This window comes from Heterocephalus glaber, unplaced genomic scaffold (genome assembly GCF_053883595.1).
Source record: "Heterocephalus glaber isolate CG9 unplaced genomic scaffold, H.glaber_assembly_v1.0 deba00000122, whole genome shotgun sequence".
NCBI classification, from domain to species: Eukaryota; Metazoa; Chordata; class Mammalia; order Rodentia; family Bathyergidae; genus Heterocephalus; species Heterocephalus glaber.
The window spans coordinates 77,812,037-77,821,453 of NW_028258138.1; the positions used below are offsets into that span (position 1 = coordinate 77,812,037).

Here is a 9,417-nt window from a genome sequence, read left to right on the forward strand (position 1 = left end):
AAGTTCCTAAGGTGCTCTTTGTCATGAAAGTATCTTATTTCTCCATCAATTTTGAGAGATAGTTTTGCAGGGTACATCAATCTGGGTTGGAGGCTGTTTTCTTTTAGGGCTTGGAATATGTTACTCCAAGCTCTTCTTGCCTTGATGGTTTGTGTTGAGAAGTCTGCTGTGATTCTGATGGGCTTTCCTTTGTATGTGATTTATTTCTTTTCTCTGACTGCTTGGAGAACTTTGTTCTTCTGTTGTGTTTCTGGAATCTTAACAATTATATGCCTATGTGTAGATTTTTTTTGATCAAGGCTATTTGGAGTCCTATATGCCTCACTTATCTGTATGTCAAGCTCCTTTCCCCTGCTTGGGAAGTTTTCTGCCATTACTTCTGTGAAGAGATTTTTTTATGTCATCTCCACTCTCTCCTGTTTCTTCATTGAGCCCAATCAGTCTTATGTTATTCTTCTTTGCATCATCTAGCAGCTGCTGGATTGATTTCTCATGTTCCCCTTTAATTTTGAAGCAAATTTTCTTTTCCTGGTCACTAATTGCAATCTTATCTTCTATATCTGAAATTCTGTCCTCATATTGGCTCATTCTGCTGTGTAGACTTTCAATGGAGGTTTTCATGTCCTGGAAATCTATTTGCATGTGTTTTATGGATTCCAATTTTTCTTATGTTGGGATTCCATCATGTTCCTCGGTTCCTCTCTAGATTTCTTAATCATGTCTTGCACTAGGGGCACAATTTCGCCTGTTATCTGAGAAATTATTTCTGATTTCATTTTTTCCAGATTCCCTTTTGTTGCCAGTTCAGTGGGTCCAGGTGGTTGAGTATCAGAGTGTTCCATGTCATTTCCCTTTGGGGTTGCTGTAGGTGATCTGGAAGTCTGGTTTTGAGACTTATTTACATGTTTTCTCATTTCAACTGGGGCGGGGGACTGTTAGCACCTGCTCGGATTACCTCCTCTGAGCTGGGTGAGGTGGGACAGGGGCCAGGAGCACCAGTAGGGATGGTGACCCAAAAGCCCTTTCTTGTGGGCTGGGAGCAGTGGGAGGGATGGTGGCCAGGAAGCCCCTTCCTCTGGACCAGGAGCACTGGGATGGTGGCTCAGAAGCCCCTACCTCTGGGCCAGGAGTGGTGGGAGGGATGGTGGCCTGGAAGCTCCCTCCTCTGGGCCAGGAGCAGTGGGACGGTGGCTCAGAAGCCCCTACCTCTGGGCCAGGAGCGGCAGGACTCAGTACCTTAGTCTGGTGGTCTGGTGTCCTCTGTGTCTTTGTAGTGTGGAACCAGGTGGCTGCCTGTCTGCAGCGGGGTGATTCGGCGTCTTCCGCGTGACTCGGGACCTCGGTAGGGTGTGCACAGCCCTGCCTGTCTGCAGCAGGCTGATTCGGCGTGTTCTGTGACACTTGGGACCTCGGTAGGGTGTGGACAGACCTGCCTGTCTGCAGCGGGGTGATTCGGTGTCTTCCCTGTTTCCAAGTTTTAGCTATTACAAACTGTGCTGCTATGAACATGGGTGCACATATATCACTGTGGTATGATTCTTTTAATTCTTTGGGGAAGATACCCAGCAGAGGAATAGCTGTGTCAAATGGGACTTGCAGTCCTAGTTCTTTGAGGTATCTCCATACTGATTTCCATAGTGGTTGCACCAATCTACACTTCCACCAGCAGTGGAGCAGGGTTCCTCTTTCCCCACAGCCCCGCCAGCATTTGTTATTGGTTGATTTCATGATAGCAGCCATTCTTTCTGGAGTGAAGTGGAATCTCAGCGTTGTTTTCATTTGCATCTCTCGAATGACCAGTGATGTTGAACATTTCTTCATATGTTTATTTACCTTGTCTACTTCTTTGTGTGAGAAATGTCTGTTCATTTCAGATGCCCATTTTTGGATTGGGTCTTTAAATTTAGGAGGTCTGATTTTTTTTAAGTTCTTTATAGATTCGACATAGTAGACCTTTGTCTGAGGGACCACTGGTGAAAATTTTTTCCCACATTGTGTGTTGTCTCTTCACACTGCTGGTGGTTTCTCTTGCTGTTCAGAAGCTTTTTAGTAAAAAGAGATCCCACTTGTTGATTGTTTGTGCTAGTTCACGGGCAACTGAGGTTTTGTTCATAAAGTCTTTTCCTACCCCAGTGTCTTGAAGAGTTCTACCTAACCTCTGTTCCAGCCAATATTCCTTGCAAATGTGAATAGTGTTCAGATGTGAGAAGTTGCAAAAAGATCATTGCTAACAACCCTCCTTAAACAAAACAAATGACAACAACCATATATATGCTAAAAGATCCCAGGTTTTAAAAACTTGTCAAAGAGCATGGACACCAACAAATAAACTAAATAAACAGAATAAACTAAAATCTCTGAAGTGATGAGCCCTTCACAGGAGAGGAGGAAGTTGCTGCATAGATGGTGAGACTGTAAGGCAGCAATCTGGCATGGAAATGAGCAAGGAGAGGCCAACCAAAGTCCTGGCAGCCTTGTCAGAGTGGTGTTTGGATTTGCAGACCCACGAGAACCTTGAAGAGCCCATACACAGAATTCACACTCACCATATCTTATCCTAAGAGGCTTCAACAGGTATGAGGTAGCACAGCCAAAACAATGATTGGATCAGAGGGGAGCAGAGAGGGACCATGGTGAGGTGCACAGGGTAAGACCTGTCACCAGAGTCAAGGATGAGAGGGGTGAGAGGAAGTCTTGGTGTAATAGAGAGCATAGCTGCTCTGGGACCCCATTTCTGGCACAAAGCTTCAAAAGCCCTTGGGATTTCCTGAGTGACAAGACTGCCTTTATAAAGCAGGTGAGGGGACTGGTGGAGTGTCCCCTATGTTAGCGGCAGGACAGGGCCTGCTCTCCAAAACACCAACCAGTTGGTTAGAAGATTGGGAGGATGGCCCCTGGGAGGGCTGACACTACCAATGGAGTGCAGCCACATGGTAAACAATTTATTTCTACTACAGGGAAGTTACTGATCTTGCCCTCAAATTCAGTTGTGCCTCATCCCTCTGTATCTAGGAGCACTGGAGATACCAACATTTGCAGATGTTCAAGTCTTTTGTATAAGGTGGTGTAGTATTTGTATATAACTCACACACATCTGTGCACACACTTTAAATCCTCTGTACATTACTCATAATACCTAGCACATGTAAGTATTATATAAGTAGTTGTTGTACTCTATTTTTTAATGATAATTGTAGAAGTCTGTACATGTTCAGAACAGATGTAATTTTTCTTTAAAAAATATTTTTGATCCAGGGTTGGTTGAATGTGGAACCTGTGAGTATGGAAGGCTGATTGGAATTTGAAGCCTGTGGTGAGCCTAATCCGAAGAAGCTACAACAAAGCCCAAACTTGTTCAATTTCATATCCAATTACATCAGCTCCTATACTAGAAGCCTAACAGAAATGGTATTTTATGTCTGTTCTTTAATATAAATTTTTATATGACCAAGTGGTCATATAAAGAATAAGACAGAAAAGCAAGTAATGTGACATATAGTCAAGAGAAGAAATGGTCAAGAGAAGCAGAACTAATGATAGCCCAGATATTGGAATTTATCAAATAGGAACGTTAAAATAGCTGTGATAAAGACAATAAAAGATGTGATGGAAAATATGGGAGCATAAAGATTATTACAATAAAAATGCTTTATTCATATATAACAATATTATGTTTATATAAAATCCTATGGTTTAGATATGACACCAAAAGCACAAAGAGCAAAAGAGACAATTTATATAAAATCCAAGAACAGACAAAACTGTTGCATACTGTTAGAAATTGGAAAGTGGATGCTGAAAAAAGAAAGAGGATTTATTAGAAGGGCCTGTGGAACTCTCTGTGGTGACAGACATGTTCTATATTTTGTTCTAGGAGGTGGTTACATAGGCGCATGTTGTTACAACTCACTGAAATTAGCAGTTAAGATCTATACAATTTCTCCTTTCTCAACTTTAATTTCTAAGTAAGTAAGTCAAAAAACAATCTAAGGTAAAAGAGGTTAAAATAGCAGCCACCTTGGGAGCAGAATTGTTGATGGGTAGAGCATCTGGGAGCCCTGTTCCGGTGCTGGATTGTTTTCCAGCTTGATAGAGGTGTTACCCTGGGGCATAAATCTGAACAATTTCACTAAGCTGTATATTTCAGACTTATAGACTTTCGTATATGTAGATTGCAAATCAATTAAACACAGTGAGTGGGCATGGTCTCCTGGCTCCATGAGTCCTGTGAGGTAACACAGAACTGGCCCATGACCAGAGGTGGCACAAGGCTATGGGCATCCACTGAGCAAAGGGGACAAGAGTAGCTGTCAAACACTGGCACAAGACTTAAAACCTTCCAGGTTTTGTTCTGCTTAGCTTTTCTCATGTTGCTCTAACAGAATCCCTGAGTCTTAGAACTGAATAAAGAAAAGAGGCTTGTTTCAGCTCATGGTAATGGAAGTCCAAAAGCATGGTGCCAGTATCTGCTTGGCTTTGGCGAGGGCCACAGTGGGGGTCACATGATGAAGAAGCTGAAGGGAAGATGGGGGAGCATAGAACAGAGATGGGAAAGACGAAGGAGCTACCTTCATTATAACAACCTGGTTTTGTGAGAAGTAACCCATTCTCCCAAGAACTACTCCAGTCTCAAGGAAAACATTAATCCCTCTGAAAGGCTGCTCCACCCAACACTACCATATTGGCAACCAAATTTCAGCATGAATTTTAAAGGGAATAAATCACACTCAAACCATAGCCATTTCTTAATTTCCACAGCTAAGAAACCTAGATAATTTTATTTTTCTGACTACAAAGGCAAATAAGCTATATTCAAGAGAATCATTTGTAAATTGACTGGTTAAGTGCCAAATCCATTTTCTGTAGGACTTAATATCCTAAATGTCCATTAGATACCATGGCTGGCCCACAAAAGCCAGAGGGAATCAATGATTACACTAGAACTTGTTTGCAAAGTAATGCTTTTACCACAGTAGAAACTCACTCTACTAGATACATAATGAGGTTGAAAAGACTTAGTTTTCTATTTCTTGTGAATATTACTACTTGATGAAGAACAATTTTATGTCTAATTAAAGCAAAGTGGAGAGAAAGACTTCTTGGAAAGTTTCTAGGAGGATGTCTGGGAACTTTCAGGAATTATCTAATTCATTTTGAAATGGACAGAATCCTTCTCTTGAAAAGTGCATATGCCCTGATGATTTTATTATGTGGCTGCCCGTGATTACAATTACTTTTAGGTGCACAGCAAAGCAAATAGGAAAGATCTTCTTGAGGAAATCAGAAAGGATGTGGAAAGTAAAAGAAGAAGGAAGAGGTTAGCAGTATGAATAACACCAGCCTTTTCACCCTTTTGTGTGGGGTACTAAGGTATCAGCATCCTCACTTCCTAACTTGGGGCCCTACTTCTGAACCTCTCTGCTAAGATGCAGTGATGTCGACACATTCAGCACCACACGCAGGAACACAAGCTCTCCAAACCAAATGACAGGCCAGGACTAATTACCACCTCCTAGTTTGATGTACCCCCACTAACTCTGCTTTTAAATAATTAACCATCAGATAAACCAACTCTTCTTTTGCTCCCCTTTTTCCATGTAAAGATATTATCTTGATATTCTTACAAGAATGAAGAAACTTGCCTCACTTCTTTGTGAGAAGTGTGAGGAGTGACGGGGCACATTATGATGCATTATGACCACCTTCCAAGACAGCGAGGCCTGTGAAGGTTCAGAAAATGAAAGTGACATCATCCAGCTGTGTGGACATTTGTCTCCCAAAGGCTCCATTCATTACCCAGCCCAAGACAGGCAGCCCTCAGGGCACCTGAGGGTCCTTGTGTCAGGGAACAGGCATCTCAGAGGTTCCAAAAGATCCCTGGGTGGCTCCAGTTCATGCTAGTTTGTCTTAACATCTGTCAAGACTCACCACCCAGGTGGCAAGGAGAATGAAAAGGGACAAGAATGACGACAAATATCAGATGGTCCATGAGGCCCCCACTGAGTGTCTGTGCATGGTGTTTCCAGAAGTCTGAGCGAAGGGCCTGGCTGCCACCTCAGGAGAAGCCGCTTTCCCCGGGGCCTGAGCTGCTCCCACGGTGCATGTAGGATGAAAGCTATTACCGTCTGTGCTCTGCCTCATACAAGCTCCACAACATGGGCAAGAGATCAAGTTTATTGAGCCTTGGTTTTCTCGTTTTTAGGTAGTGGTATTAATAACACACAGCTTGAACTGGTGGCATATAGGTTAAAGCACACAGCTATATAAAAATAATGCTTATAGGAGATTGAGAACCTTGGTGAATTCAGGGCATCTCTCTGAAGTGCAGGAGAGATCACCTCAGATGCTATGAAAACCCAGGGACACGTGTGAGAGATTCGGGCTTCACACTCTTGCACCTCACAGAGCCACAGTATATGAGCTCACAGTATATGAGGAGGCTCACCAAATGCCTTCCCTTGCTTACTCAAGAACTAAAAAGAGAAAAACTCAGAGGAAAATTCCACTTTTTTCTGACTTTTATAGAAGAGATTTATTGTAGATAAGAGTGTTCTGTAGCTCTTGGTTAAAATTTCAGTTCTGCCCCCAAATTAGGGGGTATCAGGCAAGTAATATGACTGCTCGTTGCAAAATGATTTTACATTTTACATTTATATCATATTACATATGATTGCAAAATATGTGAAACAATGGGTATCAAGCATGGGGCACTCTCTGACAAAAGACCAGATATTAACAATGACCCAGAGGAGAGCCAAGTGAGTGAAAACTCTGACTATTCATTGGACACCACATGAAGCCTCTAGATCAGGGATGGTGAACTTTTCAGAGACCAGTGCCAAAAGTGCAACCCAGGACCCACTTATTTGTCACAAAGTGTCAACACTGCAATTAAACCTGAATACTAGGGACCAACTGACAGGAGGGACAGGAGGCAGCAAGATGGCACAGACTCAGGGCACCAGGAGGAAAGTCTGTTACTACTATGATGGGGATGTTGGAAATTACTATTATGGACAAGGCCACCCAATGAAGCCTCACCAAATCCACATGACTCACAATTTGCTGCTGAACTATGGTCTCTACTGAAAGATGGAAATCTATCGCCCTCACAAAGCCAATGCTGAGGAGATGACCAAGTACCACAGTGATGACTACATTAAATTCTTGCACTCCATCCATCCAGATAACATGTCTGAGTACAACAAGTAGATGCAGAGATTCAACGTTGGTGAGGACTGTCCAGTATTCAATGGCCTGTTTGAGTTCTGTCAGTTGTCTGCTGGTGGCTCTGTGGCAAGTGCTGTGAAACTTAATAAGCAGCAGACGGACATCGCTGTGAATTGGGCCAGGGGCCTGCACTGTGCAAAGAAGTCCGAGGAATCTGGCTTCTGTTACGTCAATGATATCATCTTGGCCATCCTGGAACTGCTAAAGTATCACCAGAGAGTGCTGTATATTGACATTGATATTCACCATGGCGATGGCATGGAAGAGGCCTTCTATATCACACACCAGGTCATGACTGCATCCTTTCATAAGTATGGAGAGTACTTCCCAGGAACTGGGGACCTACGGGATATTGGAGCTGGCAAAGGCAAGTATTATGCTGTTAACTACCCACTCTGAGATGGGATTCATGACGAGTCCTATGAGGCCATTTTCAAGCCCGTCATGTCCAGAGTAATGGAGATGTTCCAGCCTAGTGCAGTGGTCTTACAGTGTGGTTCAGACTCCCTCTCTGGGGATCACCTGGGTTGCTTCAATCTGACCATCAAAGGGCATGCCAAGTTTGTGGAGTTTGTCAAAAGCTTCAACCTACCTATGCTGATGCTGGGAGGAGGTGGTTATACCATTCGTAATGTTGCTCGGTGCTGGACATACGAAACAGCTGTGGCTCTAGACACAGAGATCCCTAATGAACTTCCATACAATGACTACTTTGAATACTTTGGACCAGATTTCAAGCTTCACATCAGTCCTTCCAATATGACTAACCAGAACACTAATGAGTACCTGGAGAAGATCAAACAGCGGCTCTTTGAGAACCTGAGAATGCTGCCTCATGCACCTGGGGTCCAAATGCAGGCAATTCCTGAGGATGCCATCCCCGAGGAGAGTGGCGATGAGGACGAAGCAGATCCTGACAAGCGCATCTCAATCTGTTCCTCTGACAAATGAATTGCCTGTGAGGAAGACTTCTCTGACTCAGATGAGGAGGGAGAAGGGGGCCGCAAGAACTCTTCCAACTTCAAGAAAGCCAAGAGAGTCAAAACAGAACATGAGAAAGAAAAAGACCCAGAAGAGAAAAAAGAGGTCACAGAAGAGGAGAAAACCAAGGAGGAGAAGCCAGAAGCCAAAGGGGTCAAAGAGGAGGTCAAGATGGCCTAAGCAGACCTCTCTCCAGCTCGGGCTTCTTGCCAAGTTCCCTACTTTTCTCCCTCTAACCCCTCAGATTTTATATTTTCTATTTCTCTGTATATTTATATAAAGTATATTAAATATAAATGCCCTTAGGGACTAGATAGGACCCAGGGCCCTTGAGTGCAGGGCAGCTATGCTGAGGGAACTCTTCTAGCAGCTGTCTTGCTCCCTATCCTTCCCCAAGTTTTAGTTTTAAACCATAAAGGGTACAGATTTGGATGGAAGCAATGCAGCCATAAGACAAAATCCTGGCATGCTGAGGGCCTCCTTTGTAGCTTTGGAAAAGGACCCCTGTAAGTGTTCTAGAAGGGATGGATGTGTCTTCAGGGCCCCCCTGTTCTTTGGGCTCCTAAGGTAACATCAGCCATTTTTAGATTGGTTCTGTTCTCATAACTTCACACTGGCCCCAAGTGAGCTAAGAAACTCACACTGCCCTCTTGTCTTCCCCCAGTTCTGCAGGTGGAGGTTGGTAGCCTAGCTTCATTTTTATGAGACATTTTCATTTTTGCAAGACTCTTTGTAATAAAATGGTACATTTCTATTTTAAAAAAAAACCCTGAATACTAGGTTTTAGTTTAGAAAAAAACAACTCATACATTAGCATCTATTGTATTAAAAGAAAAACAACGGAACCTGGAAGGAAGCTCCCCTGCTGCCATCACAAGCTCCTAGGGCAGAAAAGGTGAGCTGGTCCCAGAACCCAGAAGGAAGCTCCCCTGCTGCCATCTCAAGCTCCCAGGGCAGAGAAGGTGAGCCACGTGGGAGTCAGAAGCACCTCCACCCCCACCCCGTGGAAATGAGAAGACACATAAACAAGACTCAAAAACAGACTTCTGGATCACCTACAGCAACCCCAAAGGGGAACAAGATGGAAAAATCTGAAACTCATCCACCTGGACTCTCTGAACTGGCAACAAAGGAGAATCTGGGAAAAATGAAATCAAAAATAATTACTCAGATAACAGCAAAGATTTTGCTCATGGTGCAAAACAT

The 9,417-nt window shown here is 43.4% G+C and overlaps 1 pseudogene; it reads left to right on the plus strand.

Moving 5' to 3' along the window:
- Positions 1–6,936: 6,936 nt before the first annotated feature.
- LOC147830505 (histone deacetylase 1 pseudogene) lies at positions 6,937–8,427 on the plus strand (annotated as a pseudogene).
- The last annotated feature ends 990 nt before the right edge of the window (positions 8,428–9,417 follow it).